Source organism: Sus scrofa, chromosome 15 (assembly GCF_000003025.6).
Source record: "Sus scrofa isolate TJ Tabasco breed Duroc chromosome 15, Sscrofa11.1, whole genome shotgun sequence".
Lineage (NCBI taxonomy): Eukaryota > Metazoa > Chordata > Mammalia > Artiodactyla > Suidae > Sus > Sus scrofa.
The window spans coordinates 120,064,317-120,086,034 of record NC_010457.5 but is presented as its reverse complement, the minus strand read 5'-3'; the positions used below and the strand labels follow the sequence as shown (position 1 = coordinate 120,086,034).

Genomic DNA, 21,718 nt, shown 5'->3' with positions numbered 1-21,718 from the left:
ATGAGAGGTTGGAGTTAGAGGAGTTCTCCATTTCTAATCAGTGCTGAAATTCTGCAAGTCCGTGGATCTTTCTCAGCAGAGAGCCTCCCGCTTTTGGGGCTGTTGGAATTGCTGTGCGTCACGGAGGTGGGGGCCCTGGAGGATCTTTAGGCATCTACTGGGAAGCCAGCTGAGATGCTAAGGAGGTCCCTTTCAGCCCTGGGACTGGAAGATTCTTTGTCTAGTGACACTCCTCCGGCTCCATGTCTTGGAACAGAGTGAAGGGCAGCAGCTGACCGGGTAGAGCGGGCCAGAGCCTCTGTGTCTCCGTCCCAGTGACTCAGGTGGGGATGCGCTGGCAGGATTTGAGCCAGTGAAGTGAGGGAGGGAACTGGGCAGATCTGGGCTCCCCCTTGGCCACCCTCGGAGGACAGGGTGGGAGTAAGTGATGTGCCGAGCGGTGGGGGTGTAGAGAGGAGTGAGTAACAGTTGTGAGTAATGGCTCCGTGTCTCTGCTGGGCAGGTGGCTCTCAGACTGTACGGAGCTGTCTGAGGCTCCGGAAATGCTGCCCAGAGGCCCAGCCACTGAGTCACGGCAGCCGGAGCTCTGCTGTCCCTGCCCTCCTTAGGGGCGGGGGGTGGGGCCACACGCCCACGTCCCTGCCCCCTTTGGCTCTCTGGGCCTCTCCGCATTTGCCCCTCCCATCCTCTATACCTCCACAGGCCCTTGGCCCCATAGCTGCCCTATTTTTTCTCCTAAGCACCCTAGTGACTTGGATTGCCTAAAGGAGTATAGATTTCATATTCTGGTTGCCCTGAGTTTGAGGCTCAGTTCAACTGCTCATAGCCGAGTGGTCTTAGGGAATTATTTTTTTTTGTTGAATTTAAGTGGCCTGGCATAGAAAAAGGGAGTATTGCCTGTTGTGCGTATTGTGTGTTGAAAGGGTTAAATATGATACTGCGTCTGACATACACAATCCGTTGTAGTTACTCAAATAAAATCCGCTGTCCCACAGGCCTTAAACTGATTTGCTCCTCCTCTCCACCTCCACCTCTGAAATTCCTGCTCCCATGCCTTCATCCATAATTTTCGGATGCTTATCTTTCTGTTTGATCTGCCCCGTCGTTCTTACACCTGTTCTGGTCCTGCCACCTTCTACCAGGCTTCCACCAGTGTGCCTTACCCCTCACCTGCTCCTGCGGAAGGATGGGCCAGGCTCATCCTTGGCGGGATGGGTGAGTCCAAGGGGAATTTGGCACTTGCCTAGCTGCAGTGGGCGGGCAGGCTCCTGCAGGCACTTCACACCCCCCACCTCCACTGGTTCATGCTCTCCCCTCCCTGTGTCTGCCCACATGGGTTATTTCCCCCTCTGGCTTCCTGAAGTCAGCTGAGCTCAGGGCCACACAGACTGCCCCTGCCAGTGGGTGTGTTGGCGGTGGTGCTGTGTTCCTGTCTGTGAGGCTTGGCTTAGGGTGGGGCGGGGAGCAAGCACCAGGGAGTGACTTTGCATCTGGACCTGGCACTGGTGCTGTGGTGTGTGTGCCTTGGGGCGTCTGAGCTGTGTGTGTGCATCTCTGTGGGTCACCAGGCCCTATCTGATGTGAGCTCTCTCTCCTGTCCGTTTAAAAATCTGCCTGTATTTTCCCGGCCAGATAAAGCCAGGTCTTCCGCTGCCCCCCCTCACCTTCCCTCCAGACCTGGTTTCAGATGCGTGCATCTTGGAGGGCCTCCCAGGGAACAAGGAAACATCGAGGGGGGGGCGGTGTGTGTGGTGGATATGCGTCAGATGGAGGCAAACAATGCCCGTGACAGCCAGGCCTCTGCTGGCCTTCAGTGCTGGCCTAGCTTCAAGACTCTGCTGCTGGCTAATTGGGAGCGAGAGGGGGCTTCCTGCAACTCAGCCACAGATGGTTTTAAAGGAGCTACATAGAGCTGGACTGCCCTGTTCTGCTTCTGGGGTTCCTGGTGCAGCCCATCAGAGCAAGATGGGGTTCCAGAACACCAGCCCTTGACATGAGCCAGTTGTGCGGAACAGACACACCAACTCCTCTGTGGCTGCCATCTGTGGCCCGGGACTTTTCTGCATGAATGAATTTTCAGATAATTGTAGCTTAGGCCATGGAAGAGTTGAAAGCCCCAGAGGAAAACAAAGGTGAACAGTTTTTTTCTTTTTCTTTTCTTTTTCCTGATTTTTAGGGCTGCACCCATGGCACATGGAAGTTCCCAGGCAAGGTGTTGAATCAGAGCTACAGTTGTTGGCCTATATACCACAGCCACAGCAACACCGGATCCTTAACCCACTGAGCGAGGCCAGGGATCGAACCCGCATCCTCATGGATCCTAGCTGGGTTCGTTAACTACTGAGCCACGAAGGGAACTCCAGGTGAACCGTTCTGATGGGCATCTCTTGCATTGTATTATACGGCTCCAAGCTCTGACTTACTGTCTACAGGATCTTAGAAATCACCCATCTCCTCTCATTCTGTTATTGTTCCTCAGTCACTTCTTCTGTAAAGTGGAAGAGAACCTAGTTCATGGAGTTCAAGTGAGGATTACATGGGTTGAGACACCTCGAATCCACATGGACACCCGTACCATTTGCAGCCCTGCAAATGAAGGCGCAGAGGCATGGAGGGTGCAGGAGTTGCATCTGGCTCTGGTAGAAGGGAGCTAGTTTTCCAATTTTCAGATAATTGAAGCTTAGGCCATGGAAGAGTTGAATGTGTTATGTTCCAGGCATTTTTACTCATGTCATCTCAGTCGATTTTCTTTCGTCCTTCCAACCACTCCGCAAATGAAGTCTCCTTACCCCCACTTTACAGATGAGGAAACCGAGACTCAGGGAAGATCATTAAGGACTCAATAGCAGGTCTGTGGCAAACTGGCATTTGAGCCCAGGCCTAACCCAGTCCAGTGCCTCTTGACTTTTGGTTGGAAACTTGTGGCCTGTTGATGTGCCCAGGAATTTGGAAGTGAGGGTCCACGAGCAGTAGGTGTTAGGATCTTTCAAAACGGAAACCACTCCCAGTTCGGGTTTGGGTGAGTTCAGAGTGATCTGGAGTCAGGTGATGACACGAAATGATCCATAGGGGTCCACAAAGGCCACAGGTGGAATTTTCTCCTTTTTGCTTTTCTTTTGGCACGACTTAAATCTTTAAAAAACGAGGTAGGTAGACATCAGGAAGGCCTTCCCATCAGAAGCAGCTTAGGGAGCTGAAAGAACCAAAAAAACTTTAAGGCATTGCTTCAAATCTGAGATGTCTTGTTTTTGTTTTTGTTTTTGCTTTTGTTTTTTGGGGCTGCACTCACGGAACATGGAGGTTCCCAGGCTAGGGGTTGAATCGGAGCTATAGATGCCAGCCTATGCCACAGCTACAGCAACGCAAGATCCAAGCCGCGTCTGCGACCTACACCACAGCTCACGGCATTGCTGGATCCTTCACCCACTGAGCGAGGCCTGGGATCGAACCCGCAACCTCATGGTTCCTAGTCGGATTCATTTCCGCTGCACCATGATGGGAACTCCTGTGATGTCATTTTTTTTTTTTCCCTCCCATTTTCATGTGTCTGAGCTTGGAATGCATCTTATAATTGCAGTGTACATTTCAGGTAGCATTTCCTCCTCCAAAGCTGCTGTCCAGCGGATGGGGCCCCAGACAATCAGTGGCATCTCCGAGATCAGGAAACAGGGCTGCTTTACACCAGTGGTTTGCAAGGCCTCTTGCAGACCTGGAAGGGAAGGGAGAGTGGCCTGCAGGCTGTTGTCCTGGCCCGAGGGCTGACCGTGCCGAGTTTAGGAGGCAAGGGGAACCGCTGATGTTTGTGTGGGTCGAGGGGGGGTCCTCCAGTCCTGGAATTCCCACTTTGGGGGCTGGTGCAGCCCATCGTCGTTGCCTCCACCCTCCTGCCCCAGCCCCCTCTGAAGGGGCTCCTCACGTGCTCCTTGGCAGTTCCTGAGCCTTCTGGCTCTTGGGTTTCCCCCTTGCTCTTACATTTTTTTTCCCATGCATCCTTCCTGCCCTACTGTTTTAGTGCAGCTTAGGGTCAATGACTTTTGTCCCTTCAAGTTCTCGTCTAGGGACAGAAACCTCATGCGAAGGGAGGGGGTAGAGTGGGCAGTCTCCCAATGGGTGTAATTTCTGGAAAAACAGATGGACTTGAATCCCAGTGAAATAATAGCCCTCTTCATACCTCCATCATAGCAGTTACTGGGCTCTTTTCTAAGTCTCTGTTTACATGCCTGTCTCCTCCACTGGGCCGCAAGTTCCCCTCCTGGGCCGGGCCTTTCTTATTCCTCTCTGCACCCCGCCCCCCAAGCTGGGAACATGGCACAGAGGGGCCCTCAGTCACTGTTGTTGAATGAATGCACGGTCTTGCTTCCGTGTCCATCACCTCCCTGCTGTCCCCAGTTCCACTGGAACCTTAACCACAGACCACAGTCCTTTTCTTCACCAGATTCTTCGAGGAACTTCCTAGAAGCTGTGTTTTCTGTGCTGGAGGCCATATCACCCAACCTCTTGCTTTAGATCGAACGGCCCTTCTCCAGGCAGGGAGGGAGGGCTGGGCTTTTCCCTGCTCCTTAGATCGGAGGAGAAGGCAACCTTGAAGTCTGCTTGTCAAACTCCCTGCTCAGCGCCTCCTCTTATATAACAGAGGCCCTGCTCCCTCTGAATCCTCCAGGCTGGGCCTCTCGTGGCATCAGACTTCTCTCTCTCTCTCTTTTTTTGTTTTTGTCTTTTGTCTTTTTAGGGCCACACCTGCAGCATATGGAGGTTCCCAGGATAGGGGTCTAATCGGAGCTGTCGCTACCGGCCTACACCCCAGCCACGGCGACACCCGATCCAAGCCACATCTGCGACCTACACCACAGCTCATGGCAACGCTGGATCCTTAACTCATTGAGTGAGGCCAGGGATCGAACCTGCCACCTCATGGTTCCTAGTCGGATTCGATTCTGCTGCGCCAAGACGGAAAGTCCAGTGTCACACTTCTCAATCTCCTTTCATCCCCTCGTGATGCTCTTGGTGGCCAGCCTCTCTCCTCTTTTCACTTTGGTCTCCTCTCTCCCCGACCCCCACCCTCCATCTCCCAGGCCGCCATCTCAGAGGCCAGGCCCTCCAGGAAACTCTACCTGTGACCCCCAGCGGGGCAAGGTGGTGTGGTCCTGGGCAGAGCCCAGGCTTGGGGTGCCAACCAGATAAGAATTCTGGCTGTATGACTTTGGGCTTAAGCACGTGATCTCTCAGAGCGTCATCTCCCCATCTTTAAAATGGGCTCATAACCCCTAACTCACAGTGTACTATATGGAAAAAAACCCCACAACAACTTGAAAGTGGTTTTCTCTGGCTGGAGCAAGCGCTTTGAGGCGGAGAGGTGAGAAATGGAACTAGAAAGAGAGACAGCCAGGTCTCGAGGGCCATGAGGACCATATTAGGGCATCTGGACTGTATCCCCTGCAGCTGAGGGCCAGGGAAGGATTTAGGAGGGACCCGAGTGAATGTGCAGTGCAGAAACAGTTCTCCGGCTGCCGAGTGGAGAATGGCTCAGAGGGGCCGGACCGAGGGCGAGGAGGCCTGTGTTAGGAGGCTGTTGTGAGACTCTCCGTGATTAAGTGACCAGAGATGGTGAGGGGGTGGCTCGGAGAGATAATCGGGTGGAGGAAATGGCCAGGCTTGGTGTGGGGGTGGGGTGGGGGTGGGGAGGAGTCCAGCAGACCTTTAGGTTTCTGGCTCGACAACCCTGGGGGCCCCTGGGGGTCCTGGGGGCTGGGGAGTGGGGTGTTGTTAGCGCAGGTGGCGGGGGTAGGGGTGGGGCACCCAGGAGAGGAAAGAGGGGGCATGGGGCCGTGAGCCCAGGATGCTGACCTGTGTCAAGCTCTGGGCCCAGCTGTCCCTTCTCTCTGCTGCCTCTTTGCTGTGGCCTCACATGCCCCACCCTTGTCATTGCTGGCCCCTGCTGGGCCCCTGGCTCATCCTCTTGTGCTCCCAGGGCCTGGCACATAGGAAGTGCTCCGTATCTGTTTGCTGAACTCAATTTCCCCGATGCTCCCGTTCACCAGGGTTTGCCCTTGGAAGCGAGAAGTCTGGCCTGGTGTATAACCGCACCCCTCCCAGGGTCACTCTTTGGGTGTGAGCCATTGTGGCCCCTGACCTAGGCCCTGGGGTTGGGGGGGGGTGTCCCAGCTTGGTGCCAGGGAATGCAGATCTTTAGCAAAGATGTTCTGCCACCAGCTAGGCATCCAGCATCTGGGTTTGCTCTTATGCCAACCCTGCAGACAGGCTGCGAAGGGGATCGGCCTCAGAGGGCAGGGCCTGCTGGCTCTCAGGGTGCTCTGCTGCCTACTCCACCCCCGGCCCGAACCTTCTGGGGATGGCTGCTCTGAAGTCGCACATTCCAGTGGTCTTGAGAGGGTAGTGAGGGTCGGCACACCCGGCCCTTCCCTTGTGCGGGGTGGGGCTGTGCAGGTCAGGGCTGCTGCGTGCGGGTGTGGCTAGAAACTTCCCGTCTGGAGAGCCTGTCTTGAGTGAGTTATAGGACCTGGAGGCTGGCAGGGGGCTGGGGCAGCCAGTGAGTGGGGCCTGAGAAGAGGCTTCTGAGACCAGAGGAAGTATGAGGGTGCGGGGCTGCTGCTGGAGCTTCGGGACAGATGCATTGGGTCAGTGGTCCAAGAGGAACTGGCCCCGGAGGATACGGGGGAGGGGTGGGGCTGGGGCTCTGGGACTCCCCTGCATCTTGTCGGCTTGGGCTCTGAGTCACACCCTGTGCTGAGTTTGGGGAAAGAACCAGGCCCCCTCCCTGTACCCAGCTGGCTCCCTGGCCCTGGAGGGGACTCTGGGCAGGGGCATGGCCCCCCGCCCCTCAGTTTGAGGTGTCCTTGGGAACAGGCCCCTTCTTGCCTCCAGGAACTTGACGCAGTTCCTTTCCTGGTCCGAGCAGAACTCTATATAAGGGAAGGAAGCAGCTGAGCAGGCCAGGAGCAAGCTCTGGTGAGAGTGGGCACAGGCCTGGAGGGGAGGGCACAGGCCTGGGGAGGAAGTGGAGCCAAGGCAGTGGCCCCCCTCCTCCCTAGAGGCCCCCTGCCTCGGGCTTGAGGCTTGGTCTGGGAGGCCAGTGTCTTCGAGCCAGAGTGGGGCTCTGCCCCTTTCACCCGGGAGTGTACTCACCCTGCCCCGCCCCTCCCCCCATGGCCAGGGCACTCTGTAGCTGCCTGACTGTGAGCACCCTCGGGTCCTAGGGGTGCTCACCCACCCCACACCTGCTTCCAGGTCAAGCCCTTGTCCCCTTGGCTGGGCCTCCCAGCCTGCTCCAGCCTGGCTGGTAGGGACCAAGTGGGGCCTCCTTGATGGAGCCCAGTGGACTTGCAGTGTGAACTCTGAGATGCTGGACTGTCCACAGGCGAGGGGTCATCCAGCTGTGTCCTCAGTCATGGGGCATGGGGGCTGGATCCCTCTGGAATCCTTGTCTGCCTTATTCTCCACTCCTCTGGTGTCACCTCAGTGACTGGGGCTCAGAGGATGGCTGTGTTGTGGACATAGGTTCCTGAAGAAGAACCCAGAGAGTGAGCAGCAGGCAGATCTCTGGGCACCATCCCTGCCTCTCGCTCCCTGCAGGGCAGGAAGGGAAATCAGAGCACCAGCCATCCCTGGAGTCGGGCAACTATGTCCTCTCATGCTCTGGGTGGCAGAAGAGAAGTAGAGGCTGGAGCGGACAGCTGTCTAAGTGAGGTGTGGATGAGAACCTAGGGTTCCTGGTGTCTCCTAGTCTCTAGGCTTTGGGGCTCCCCCAACCGCTTTCTCCTCCTCCCATTATTTTTAGTGTTACTGGCTGTCTCCTGCTTGCCTTAGGCTCCCCACTCTTCATCTCCTCCTGGTCTCTCTCCCACCAGGCACCCTCAGTGGCTCCCCAGTGCTGGCAGCTGAAAGTCTTAACTCCTCTGCTGGGCATTCGATGCTGCCCATTGTCCAGCTTGGAAGGAGAGTGAGTGGCCAGTCAGCGTCCCTCATCTCCCTGATACGCCCTTCAATGCTCTCTTCCTTCCGTTCCTCCCTCCTGTGTCCCCACCAAAGGGGCTTTGTTTTTTCTTTTTCTTTTTTGGCTTTTCTAGGGCCACACCCATGGCATATGGAGGTTCCCAGGCTGGGGGTCTCATCAGAGCTGTTGCTTCCAGCCTATGCCACAGCCACAGTAACGTGGGACCTGAGCCGTGGCTGTGACCTACACCGCAGCTCATGGCAATGCTGGATCCTTAACCCACTGAGCGAGGCCAGGGATCGAACTCGAAACCCCATCGTTCCTAGTCAGATTCGTTAACCACTGAGCCACAACGGGAACTCCATCAAAGGGGCTTCTCTGGACCTGAGAAGCTTTCCCACCTCCATGCCTTGTTCGTGTGGTTATTTCCACCTGAAGTGCCCGTTCCCCGTGTCCACCTTCGAGACTTCTCCACGGACCCAGTGAGCTCTAGGCTCTGAACAAAGCCCTAGAGCTTCTCAATGAAAATGAGCCACCTGCTCCCTGCCATTGTGGGCTTACGAGGGAGCAGATGAGATACACGGTAGACAAACAAATGCAATGCGTTCTTGATGTCTGGTGTGGGTGCCCCCTCCTCCGTGGAGCCTGCCCAGGACCCCCGAGCTCTGTCTGGGCTCTCACGGCCCCAGTGCCTCTGCTACAATGAGGGCCTCGTCCGCCTGCAGGGACAGTGTGGCCAGCTGGGAAAGGCGGGTATTGGAGGCAGGCTGACCCCGGCGGCAGTCCCAGCACTGTCACTTGGTAGATGTGCCGTCTCGTATCTCACAGGATTGTTGAGGGGGCTGCCTGAGATTCTGTAAGATAAGGATGCTAATAACCTACCTTGAGGGGGGTTTGAGGCGAGAAGGGATGTTCTACACAAGGGCTAAGAACCGTGCCTGGCACACAGTGAGCATGCAGAAAATTTTAGCAGCTACCACTTCTGCTTCTGCCAGTACTATTACTTTTAGCAAGAAGTTTGACTTTGGGCAAGTCGGTTAAACTCTCTGAGCCTATTTACCTCAAAAACTTGTCAAGAAGGTTAAAGAAGGAGTTCCCATTGTGGCTCAGGGGGTTGAGAACCTGACTAGTATCCATGAGGTTGCAGTCCAATCCCTGGCCTTGCTCAGTGGGTTAGGGATCTGGCGTTACCGTGAGCTGTGGTGTAGGTCGCAGATGCACCTCAGATCTGGTGTTGCTGTGGCTGTGGTGCAGGCCGGTGGCTGTAGCTCTGATTTAACTCCTAGCCTGAGAACTTGCATATGCCACAGGTGCAGCCCTAGAAAGAAAAACAAAAACAAAAACAAAAACAGAAGAGTAAATAAAATAATGCATATAAAGCACCCAGCGCAGTGGTGCACAGTGGGTGTTCTGCAAACCCCTGTGTCCTTCCCTCCTGTGTACTTTCTGGTGTCATTAAAGGGGGGTTCCTGGAGTTTTTTGGGCAGGGATGTCAGCAAGAACTTCTCTGGAAACAACTCAGGTGTCTCTTGATGGATGAATGGATAACACAACGTGGTATATTCACATGGTGGAATAGTACTCAGCCTTAAAAAGGAGTGCACCTCTGATACATGCTACAACAGGGGTGAGTCCTGAAAACATTATATTAAGGATGTTAATGTTAATTTGCTGGGTCTGCCATAATAAATAGCACACACTCGGCGATTTAAACAACAGAATCATACACTTCCGGTGGCTGGAAGTCCAAGATCACGGTGCTGGCAGGTTGGGTTTCCTCTGAGGTCTCTCTCCTTGGCTTGTAGACGGCCACCTTCTTGCTGTGTGCTCACATGGCCCTCCCTTTAGACACCTAGTGACTCTCTGCGGGTCCTGATTGCTTCTTGTAAGGACCAGTCATACTAGCTTAGGGCCCACCTTAATGGCCTCGACTTAATCACCTTTTTAAAGGCCATGTCTCTGAACACAGTCATTTCTTGAGGTCCTGGGGGTAGGGCTTCAACATGGGGATTTTGGGGGATGTAGTTCAGCCCATAACACTAAGAGAAATAAGCTAGGCACAAAAAGGCAAAAATGTTGTGATTCTTCTTGTGCAAGGTAACAAAATAGGCAAATTCATAGAGACAGAAAGTAGATTAGAGGTTACCAGGGCCCAGGGGAGAGAGCATGGGGTTTCTGTTTGGCATCATGAAAATATTCTGGAAATGGATGGTGGAGATGATTATACAGCCTTGGTAATGTATTTAACGCCACTGAGTTACACTTCAGAATGGTTAAATGGTCAGTTTTATGTTACATGCATTTTACCATAATAATAACAAGAGGGTCTAGCAAGATATAGGGAAAAAACCCTTTTCTGCTGAAGATCATATGATATGCTGGATTCAGGGACTCAAGTGATTCTGCTTTTGGCTGAGTATAGGGCCGTCCTCCAGCGTCAGGGTCCAGGGGGCGTGGGTGTGAGAGCCGCTCTGGAGGGCTGGCAAGTTTAGGCGTCTGTGACTGCACGTAACCAATCCTGAGACATGAGGATGGGGACCAGGTCTGGCCACTTGTCAGGTGGTGAAGTGATGAGGCAGTGGGAGGCGGGTGCTCTGCCTTTCCCAGCTGATTGACCTCAGTAAGTGTTATAACCTCTTTGAGCCTCCATTTCTTCATCTGTAAAATGGGAACACTATTACTGACTCGGCAGAATTGGAGGGTCTCAAGAGACAGGCATGTGTTAGGATGACTCCTGCTTGTAATAGGTGCTTGACAAGTGGCAGTGGTTTTTACCACTGGGGTGACAAGTGCTTCCTTTCCTCAGGCCTGGAGTCTTATCTTCCCACAAACATTTCATGTGCACCTGCTGTGTGCAGGGCCAGTGTGCTGAACACGCCATGCTCCTGCCCTTGTGGCGCTTGATTTCTAGAGGGGGAAATGGATTATATACAAGGAAATGCATCTTATAATTACCAACTGTAATTAGGTCTGTGAAGGAAGAGATAGGAGTTCAGGAGAGAGAATTATCGTGTGTGTGTGTGTGTTTGCGTGTGTGTGTGTGTGTGTGTGTGTGTGTGTGTAACTCAAGGGAGTCAGGGAGGCCTTCTCTCTAGTGTGGTGGCATTTAAGCCAAAACCAGGGGGATGGGAAGATCCCATCTAGACAGACAGCTGGGCTAAGAATATCCTGGGCAGAGGGAACTGCATTTGCCGAGGCCTGAGCAAGAACAGAGAGGAAGCCCACCCCTTGTGTGTGGCTTTGGGTCCTAGACAAGGGGGCTGGGCACAGAATGACCGTGGGGAGGAGGGCAGGGGTCAGGTCGTGCAGGGTGCTCCCAGCCTGGGCTGGTTGCTGTCTGTGCTTTAGACCCTGCTCTCCTGGGGAGAGTCCAAGGTTGTGCCCTGTTGTTGGCATTGTGCTCAGAGACCTTTGAAGTTCAGAACATACTGGTGGGTGGGGGCTGATGCATGCCAGGCAGTGGCCCCAGTCTGATCTGGGGACACTCACATCCCAGCTACATCCCGGTTCTCTATCTCATGGGCCCAGAGCCACACCGTTCTGCTGCAGTGGCCTTGGGCAAGTCGTTACCCCTTCTGTGCCTTAGTTTCTTCATCTGTGAAATGGGGATAATAACAGCGTAATGCATAGTTTTTTTTTAATTAAGATCAAATGAGTCCAAAGAGAGGGCTTAGGGCTGTAACAGACATATAGGCACATCCCATGAGCTTTCTGCTACTGCTGTCGTCTTATCTGGCCCCGTGGAAATTCATGTGTAGAAATTAGAGTCAGCACAGCAGAGAGGGCAGGAGCGCGTCCCTGTCTGGAGCTAGACTGCTGGGTTTGCATCCTGCCTCCTCTGCTGGGCAGTTGATTACTCTGTGCCTCGGTCTCCTCATCCACAAAATGAGATGCTCGGGGTTGTTGTGGGAATGAAGGGACTTAACTTACGCCAAGGACCAAGCCCAGTGGCTGGCATGTAGCAAGTACGATGGAAGTTTTTGCTGCTGCTGTTACTGTGAGAGCTGTTATATCTTTCAGAGTGGAAAGGCTGAGCTCCAGGCCCACCAGCCCCTCCGTGTGCTGATGAGTCGTGGAGGGAGACCCGGGGAGGAGGCATACCTGAGGCTGACTTCCTGGGCCTGAGCCCTGGAATCCTGCACTGCCAGCCCTTGGGGAGGGGGGGAAATGGTTGGCAGGGTTGGCACTGAGACACGGAGATCCCCTGCAGACCCCCTAGAGTGCTCCTTATGTGGAGGTAGGGTTCCTAGCTGGGGTCCCCAGGGGGGCAGTAGGAGTGGTCACTACTGACAGGAGCATGGGGCCACAAAGGGCATGGGCCAGAGTGGCAGAGGGCCCTGGCTCTCCCTGGCACATTCCAGCTCCTGAGAGGGTGGCCAGGGGCCAGGGTGCCGGAGGGAAGGAGAGAGCCTTTTAAGGAAACATTTCTCTGCTTAAAAGAGAGAGAGAGAGCGAGAGAGAGACAAGAAACACTGAAGCCCACGACAAAGTGGGCTGGCGGCTGGCTGGCCTGGAATGCACAGCTGTGGGCAGTGGGTGGAGGAGGCCACTGGGGGGCAGCAGGCCGCGAGGGGTACCTGGGCATCAAGCCCTCGGACTGGGGGTCCACAGCTGCCCCCCAGATCTAAGTCCTTAGGGGTGTTTCTGCCTCAGGGGGGACAGGAGAGGGACTTGGGGTCAAAACAGCTGGGGCCCCATTTTTCCCACTGCCTTAGGGAGGTGCTGGGGGCGACGCTCTCCCTCTTGTTTCAGAGGACACCTGTCTATTCTGCCCTTGTCCCCACATGTGTCCATAACCCCCCTCTCACTTCCCCAAACCCCAGAACCAAACGGAGACTAGAAAGCCACCCTGGTGTATTGTAGGGGGAGATGGTGGCGGTGGGTGGCATTACCCGTGGCTGGGAGGCCAGGCAGTAGCGGTCAGCATCCCCTGCTCTGGTCCCACATTTAGGTTCCCAGCCCCATCCCAGTTCTAGTTCCTAGGAAAGGAGCAGAGCAGGGTGCTGTTTGGTCTGTGGGTTGACCACTCCCACCCCAGGCTGAGGGCCCCTGGGTGGTAAGGGGGGTGGGGACAGGAGACACTGCAGGCCTGGCCCCATGAGGTTGAAATCTACAAGCCCAGAGTAGGATTTGGGGGTAGAGGTGGGAGGAAGCCACTGCTAGATGCAGAACTCCTGCCCTGAGGGTGCCTGGGGGACAGCAGGGTCCCGTGGCTGAGACCTTGTCTGGTCAGCAGGGTGCCTGCAGGCTGTAGCCACCTCTGGGCCTTCCTGCCCTCCTGGCCTGTTCCAGCCTCCTCTGTCCCACCCCTGGCCAGAGATCAGCTGTGTGACCTTGGGCAAGTGGTTCAACTTCTCTGTGCCGTGGGCACTTCAGAGGTAAAGCAGTACCTACCTGGTTGGGTTGTTGAAAGGATTACATGAGTTGACATGAGTAAGGCATCGATAATTATGCTGGCCAGACAGTCCACATTCAGTGTGTTACATGCATTCGATATTGTTCCTTTTGTTTGGTTTCAAGTAATGGTGAGGATGGGGTGATGGATGCTGACACTCAGGCCTCTTTGCTGGAGAATGAGTTGGGCAGCGAGTCTGCTGTGTGACTGGGTCAAGAACCAGGGATGGGGAGCTCCCGTTGTGGCACAGTGGAAGCAAATCCAACTAGCAACCATAAGGTTATGGGTTCGATTCCTGGCCTCGCTCAGTGGGCTAAGGATTCTGCGTGGCCGTGAGCTGTGGTTGTAGGCTGGCGACTACAGCTCAGGTTTGACCCCTAGCCTGGGAACCTCCCTATGCCATGAGTGCGGCCCCCCAAAAAACCAGGGACTCTAACTCCCAGCCTCTGCACCCCTCCCAGAGCCCGGGGCACACTATCCCGCAGCTGTGGTCCCTTCTAGGCCGGTATGTCACTCCAGGCCATCCTTGGGCTGGTCAGACAACACAACAGGGTCAGGTGAAAGGAGGGCCCAGCTGAGGGTGAGGCCTCTGTGAACAGCCAGTTCCAGCCAGGGCTGGAGGCTCACTGTCACTGCTCCACTAGGGTGGTGCTAGGGTAGGGCGCTGGGTTGCCCACTGTTTGAGGAGGCAGCCTCCCCCTCTTTGGTGATCCACGGCTTATGTCCAGACACCCCGATGCCTGAGGTGGGGGAGAGCTCCCGCCCCGCCCTGTTGGGCCCCTTGCCTGGTGTCCGGGTCAGGAATTTGAGCCAAGGTTGAGTTATGAGCTCCAAGAAAAACGTGTCACAGCTAGAAAGAAGGAACACATTGAGTCTCTGATAAAGGCCCCTGCTAATTGTCAGGGTAGTGGTTTGGCTGCCCGGCCCCTGGGGAGGGAGTGTTATCTCAGGGTAGCGAGCAATCCGGCCCCCTCCCTGCCCTTTCCCTCTGTCTTGAGGCCCCAGGGCCGTAGCCACCCTCCTCCCTGCATTGGAGAAGGAGATGAAGCTGATGACTAAAATAAGAGCTCACCCATGGAGGGGGCTTGTGCCCTTTAGGGCCTTGTACTTCTGTTAGCCAAGTGGCCGGCTTCCTGTTAAAGAGCTGGCGTGGGCCCTTCACCAGCCCGTTTCCCGCATGCCCTGGGAAACTTTGCCAGCTGTCTGCAGCTCTGACCTTTGGGTGAGACACCTTGGCATTCTGGGGAATGGAGGCGGTGACTTTTCATTTCCTAGAGGTCTTAAACCTGGTTTAAAAAAAAAATTAAAACAGGAGTTCCCATTGTGGTGCAGCGGTAATGAGCCTGACTAGTATCCATAAGGATGTGGCCTCCATCAGTGGGTTAAGGATCCGGTGTTTCTGTGAGCTTGTGGTGCAGGTCGCAGACGTGGCTTGGATCCCCGAGCTGCTATGACTGTGGCGTAGGACAGTGGCTACAGCTCTCATTCGACTCCTAGCCTGGGAACTTCTATGTGCCGCAGGTGCTGCCCTAAAAAAAAAAAAAAAAAGCCCTCCTCCCCCAAAAAAGACAAATTTTACCATATTAGAGAAAATTTAGAACCTAGAGCGGAGAGGGGGAAAAGTCTTTCTTCCCTGGTGCTTTGACTTCCAGTCTTTCTGCGTGTTTTACAGAATTTAAAAACTGTGACATCATTTCATTTTTGCTTTCTGCTGCTCCCCCCACTCCCTGGGCATTATGGTCTAAGTAGTTTTCTGTGTCGCTGCAGTCTTCCAACGAAATCTCCCACCGGAGAGTGTCAGTGTGAGCTGAAGGAAGGGGTGTCTAGCATGGCGTGGGGGCGAGTGGAGCCATGTCAGAAGGCTCCGGTTTTCTCTGGGGATGAAAGGTACTAATCTTGGCCTTTCTCTGTTCCCCCCACAGGTGGCTGCCCCCTGCATTCCTCCATCCAACCGTGAACTGGTGGTGAGTGACAGTCCAGCCCCGCCTCCCCCTTCCCTCAGTTCCCAGTTGCAGCTTACTTTAGACCCAGGCCTGGTGCTGGTAGCCCCCATGGGTCCTGGGCCATTAGGTAAGGAGAAGGATGGGGCCGTGTCCCGAGGCTGAAGCCAGACGAGGAGGAAATGAGTCATGGCGTCCCTTCTGATGAGATGCGGGGCCTCCTATTTCAATCTCAAGAACTAAGTCCTTGAAAAACCCCATAAAAGGGCATTTTGCCTGTCTCTAGGCCTGGCCAGGTGCCTGTGGTCCCGGGCTCACCAGACCTGGAGATGGCATCTCCTTCCACCCGCCTGGTCCGTGGTCAGGCTGGAGGCAGGGTGGGGGATGGGTGGCATGACCCACAGAGTCCATGAACCTGGGCTCATGTTCAGGTGACCCGTTCCGCCCTCAGGCTCTTGGCTGACTCTGCTTTTCTGCTCTCTCCGCACGCCCCCACTCGTCCCTCTTGCTTCCATTCAGGCTTCCAGAAAAGCTGGATGGGGCAGGACTCTGAGTTATGGGCTGTGGAGAGGGACCTGCTCCAGACTGATCCCAGCTGGGCTGATCTGGAATGTTCCCCTCCCTGCCCTCACGCTGCTGCCTTCTTACCCTTCAGAAGTCCCTCCTGCTCCCCAGCTTAGCACTGGAGGCAGGCGGGGCCCTGGAGGCTGGAGGAGGAGGGACCTCTCTGCGTGCAGGTGCGCAGCCTGTGTGCGCATGCGCCTGGTGGGTGCATCACGGAGGGCCCCAGTGGGCACGATCTGATTAGCTGGTGTGGCGGTGCCTGTGGGGTCACTGATGTGGGTTGGAGTCTGGGGTGAGGCGACAACGGTGTCAAGGGCCCCAGGCAGTTGCAGGTGTCTGCCTACCTGAGCGTGACTTGCTCAGCCTGGATCCCGGAATCTCACTCATGGCTCCTGGTCTTTTCTCCTCTGTCACCCATTTACCCTGTGACATTGGGCCTGTCCCACCCTCTTTCTGGACCGCAGCTTCCCTTTCTGTCATAGAGAGGGTTGCACCAGATGCTCCAAATGCCTTCTCAGTGCTGATAAGCATCCCCTCCATTCAGGGTCATTGAGGGAATGAAAATAAAACACACACGCACGAAAGAAAGAAAAGACAAAGTATATAAGAGTGCTTGTGACTCTTAGATGCCTTGTGGACCCTCCCAGCCCAGACCCTGTCTAGCTGTTTCCCTTTCTTGCTGTGGCTCGAACCCTTCTGGGCCTCAGCTCTGTCCCGCTGTGCTGCTCCAGATGTGGGGTATTATTTGCACGCAGAGCCCATCTGACAACAGCAGGGGTGGGGTGGGGGGCTGCAGGGGTGAGGCCAGAGTGCGGGCCTGGTTTGCAACCCCTAGGGAGAAATCTCTGGGTTTGCAGAGGGACATGGTGGAGGGTGGGTGGGGGAGGGGAGGGGAGCTCTACGTCTCATAATTTCAACCCAGCTGCCACTTTGCTACTGAGAACAGAATGTTCTTGGCTGGTCTAGGATGGCTGGGGGCTCCGGGATTTAAGACTCTCCAGGCAGAAGCCAGATGCCCGGCCTCTGGGAGTCTCATGAGCTTTGTTTATGTGAGGAGGGGTCAGGGGTTGGGAGGAAAGGGAATAGGTTGGCATTCCAGCTGGAGGGATTGCATAGAAACCAGAAGGGAGCCTTGCCTGAGCCAGCTTGTAGTCTTCCCATCTCTGCGACGTGCTCTATCCGGGCAGGGGGGCTCTGACCTTCGTGGAGGTGGTGGACTAGTTGTGATGCCAGAGGTTTGCCCACCTGAGTCAGAACTTGCTGTCTGTCCCAGCAGCGGTCAAGGGCGAAGGAGTTACGCTACCTCCCTCTGGATCCCGGCTCCAACCCCTGCGTCTGTGACCATGGACATAACTGCTTAACCTCTCTGGACCTCAGTTTCCCTTCTGCAGATTGGGAGTTGGTAATAGTTACCACTTTATAAGACTGTGACGAGAATAAAAGGAGCAAATGATCCCATTTAATTAATCTGGATTCAAAACCCGCCAATGACTGCCCACCTCACTTGGAGTAAAGGCCCGGCTTCTTCCACTGGTTTATACAATCCTGCACGACAGACACATTTCTTCTCTGACTTCATCTCCTAAATGGTCCCTCTTGCCCTGATTCTGCTGCAGCTGTTGGCCTTCTTGCCAGCCCTTGCACATACTGGGCAGATGCTGCCTCAGGGCCTTTGCACTTGCACTTTCCCCACAGATACCTGCAAAGCTCTCCCCCACCCTTTTCTCAAGTGTCTGATTTCCCTTTCCCTGCCAACTCTCTCTCCCTTCCCTGCTTTCTTTGTCCCTCAGCACGTGTCACCATCTTAATTATCTTGCTTAAATGCCCCCTCCCCACACACCAGCATGTAAACTCTGATGACAAAGGATTTTCATCCTTTGTGTTCATGGCTGTATCCCTACTGTGTGGCACACAGTAGGTGCTCAATGCATGTTGATCAAGTGGCTGGAAGAAAGGCATCGGGCCAAATGCCTGGTGCCGATCAGGTGCTCAATCAACAGGACTACTCTCCATTTATTCCCTCCCTGCTGGTGGGTGGTGGGGGTCTGTTAGGGGGGCCAGCCTCCAGCTGGAAACTGCTGCTGTCTCCAGGGAAGGAAAGTGGCCCAGGGGAAGCCAGGAGAAAGTTTGGCTTCCCCCAGAGAGCCCTCAGCACTGTTTCCTCAGGGCAGGCAGGCAGGCAGGCAGGCTTTGAGCAGGTTCACAAGAGGGAGGAAAGGGCGGGTTGTATTTTTCCTTCCTTTTCCCTTTGCTGCCTGCTGCCTGCCCCTCAGCCTCTGCGGGGGCCTGGTCTCCGGCCTCCCCACCCCCTCCCTCTTGCCTCACACGGTGTGTCTGTAAGTTTGTCGTGTGTCTGTACGTTTGTCGCGTTTCCTTCATGCCCCCAGCTCCCCGTCTGGCCTCCTCACCCATCTTGCTTCGATCCTACCCCCCTGGGATTGGGACTGCTCATCCCTGAGCGCAGGAGTCCTGCCAGCCTCTGGGCCCTGCCGGCCAAACACATTTTCTAGCCAATGCCAGGCCAGCCAGGGCAGAGTGGCTTAATCTTCAACCCATGTTTTTGTCTTACTCAACAGATGTTGCCCAAGGCCTTGGGTAGAAGGGTCCTAGGGTCACCTCCCTCCCGTGTGGTCCGCTGGCGGGGGCAGGATGGAGAGGGGAGAGTGTTTGGACACTCCTGATCCTTGGAAAGCGCTGAAGCAGCTTTTCTCAGCTTCTGAAAAATAGAGAGTTGAAAGGAATTTCCCGAGGGTGCCGGCCAAGTGGAGCGGCCAGTGGGATGGCCGGACGTGAGCTTTCTGCAGGTGCAGCCTGGCACTCAGGAGACCTGGGCCGGGGATTGGGGGGCTGGCATCCCGGAGACCGGCTGCTTCTCCTGCGGTCAGCCCCATGGTGGGCGCTTGAAGGGTCCTGGGAAACAAACCCCTTGGAATTGCAGGGCAGGTCGGGGTGGAGAGTCTGAGGCAGGGAGGCGGGTGGGGGGATGGGGATGCCAGGTTGGTTTCACCTATAACAGCAATGAGAGCAATGGTGAAAGCAGACTCTTGAATGGAACTTCCACTTTGCAGACCTTTGTTATGAAAGCTTTACAATAATAAACTCACTTATTCTTCACAGCAACACATGGAGTGGGGGTGGGGGGGGCGCCGCGGTTATCCCCACGTCTCAGATGAGGAGCACAGATGAAGCCTAAGGGCTCGGAGCTGTTTGAAGGGGGCTCTGGGATTTTGATTCGTAGCCTGGCACCAGGAGCCACACTCATAACCGTGATGATGACAAACGCGACTGCCTTGCACTGCAGCTGCTGTTTTCAGAGCCTTTCCCCTGACCCTGGGCTACCCTGAGCCCGCAGTGACTTGTGAGTATGTCTGGACAGACTCATCCTGGGGGAAGGAGCAAACCCGGGCTCAGAAAGGCCAGGTGACTGGTTCACGCTCCCGCAGCGGTGGCGGGAGGGCTGGGTCAGGAGTCGGGTTGTGGATTCCTGGGTCTGCTTTCCCCCCAATACCCTTGGTGCTCGCTGCTGATATAAATACCCGAAGGTGGACTTTTCCTGGATTTCTTCTTCTAAACAGTGCTGGCCACGAGCTAGCTTCTCATTTGCAGCGGGCCTGGGATTTAGGGGCAGGCCTAGCGATCCCTCTGTCTCCTACCACAAACAGTTCCTGAGCCAGGCACTGCTCTCAAGCTGGGGCTGCAGGCTTCTTGTTGCCAAGCGCCAGGGCTTCTGCAAGGCAGGTGAGGATGCAGAAGACACAGAGCCACGGGAGTGAGAGGATTAGGAAAGCCACCCAATCAAATCCTGCTCTTTCTCAAGTGAGGAAATTGAGACCCTAAGATTTTTTTTTTTACTCTTTTTTTTTTAATTGTTGTAAAATCTCCATAACATAAAAATCCCCATTTTTGCGTGTAGAATCAGTATATTAAATACATCCATTTCATTACACAAACATCCATCTCCAGAACCCTTTTCATCCTGTAAAACAAAAAACTCCGGGAGTTCCCTTCTTGGTGTAGTGGAAATGAATCCGACTAGGAACTGTGAGGTTTCGGGTTCCATCCCTGGCCTCACTCAGTGGGTTAAGGATCCGGTGTTGCTGTGAGTTGTGGTGTAGGTCACAGACGTGGCTCGGATCTGCTATGGCTGTGGCGTAGGCTGGCAGCTATAGCTCTGATTGGATCCCTAGCCTGGGAACCTCCATATGCTGCCTGGGTGTGGCCCTAAAAAACAAACAAACAAAACCCCAAAAAACCCCCAAAACTCTGTACCCCAAAATAATAACTCCTCAGTCCCCGCCCACCATCCTTCTACTTTCTGTTTCTGAATCTGACTACTTAAGTACCTCACAGAAGGGGACTTACCCAATATTTGCCCTTTTGTGACTGGCTGATTTCAGTTATAATACCCTCAAGGTTCATGCGTGCTGTAGACTGGGTCAGAATGTTCTTCCTTTTTAAAGGCTGAATAATATTCCAATGTGTATATAAACCACATTTTACTTATGCCTTTATCAGTCGATGGACACTTGGATTAGTCCCACATTTTAATTATTGTAAATGATGCTGCTATGAACATGGGTGTGTAAATATCTCTTCGAGTCCCTGCTTTCAGTTCTTTTGGGTATATACCCCAAAGTGGAATTGCTGGATTTTACGGTAATTCTGATTCTGATTTTCTTTTGAGGAACTACCACACTGTTTCCCACAGTGGCTGTATCATTTTATATCCCCACCACCAGTATTGCACAACGGTTCAGTTTTTTTTTTTTTTTTTCTTTTCTAGCAACCCAGGCATATGAAGTTTCCAGGCTAGGGGTCCAATCGGAGCTGTAGCCACTGGGCTATACCACAGCCACAGCAACGCGGGATCCAAGCCGAGTCTGTGACCTACACCACCAGCTCACGGCAACGCCGGATCCTTAACCCACTGAGCAAAGCCAGGGATTGAACCTGCCACCTTCTGGTTCCTTGTTGGGTTCGTTAACCACTGAGCCATGGTGGGAACTCTCAGATTTTTTTTTTTTTTTTTTTTTTTTTTTTAGTAGTAGCCAACCCAGTGGTTGTGAGGTGGTGGTCCTGAGATTTTCAAACCATTTTCTCAAGGTGTCTCTGTGTCAGATCTGGGGAGAGAAGTCACCACGCTGCCTCGTTGGGAGAAGGGAAGGCAGCAGAGAAGGGCATGGAGACCCTCGGCTGGCAGTGCCATCTTGCTCTCCACCAGGGAGTGTGGCAGCAGTTGCTTCAGTTCATTTGAACTGGCCCCGATGCATTTGTGGGGCATCTGAGGGCCCTGAGCTGGCCATCTTTGGGAGAATCTGGAAAATGGAGTGATGCCAGGAGAGACGAGCCCCAGAGAGCCTTGATTTTCAAAGGAGGGGGCAAACCTCTGAGCACTGCATTCATTCCAAAGAGGGTTCCCAGAGTGATGAGGGAGGTTGGGGCTCCAATCTGGGCACCACCTGGGCTCTTAGTCCGGAGAGGGAGAACAGCAGCGGGCGCAGAATGGGAGAGAGAAGTCCTGAAGGACAAGCTGCCTTTCTTTCCATTGCTCTTCAAAGTGGGTGGAGAGTCTCATAAAGAGGAGGAGCCTGGGGTGTCAAGAAGAGCTTTCGAGCACCTAAAATGGCCCACCGGGCTCTCTGTCACTGGATCCCGTCCTATTCACAGACACCTATTAGGGTGCAGATGGGAGAGTCCCTCCCTGGGGCGGGGGTCCTTGGGAGGAGGTCCGGGGCCCTGTGAGGTCCCGCCTTAAGCTGGGCAGTGAAGAGCCATGGTCCCCAGAGGTCAAGGCCTCCATGAATGTGCTGCTGCCTGCCTCCCCCTTTGACCCCCCGCCAGGAGAGGCCTCAGTTAGGTGAAGGGCCC

General features: G+C 54.6%; 1 protein-coding gene across 1 annotated transcript in view; it reads left to right on the top strand.

Moving 5' to 3' along the window:
- TNS1 (tensin 1) overlaps positions 1–21,718 on the top strand; it is a 195,665-nt gene that overhangs the window by 57,763 nt on the left and 116,184 nt on the right. The window contains 1 exon segment of the mRNA XM_021075207.1: positions 15,269–15,310. The gene's annotated coding sequence lies outside the window, so the exon portion shown is untranslated.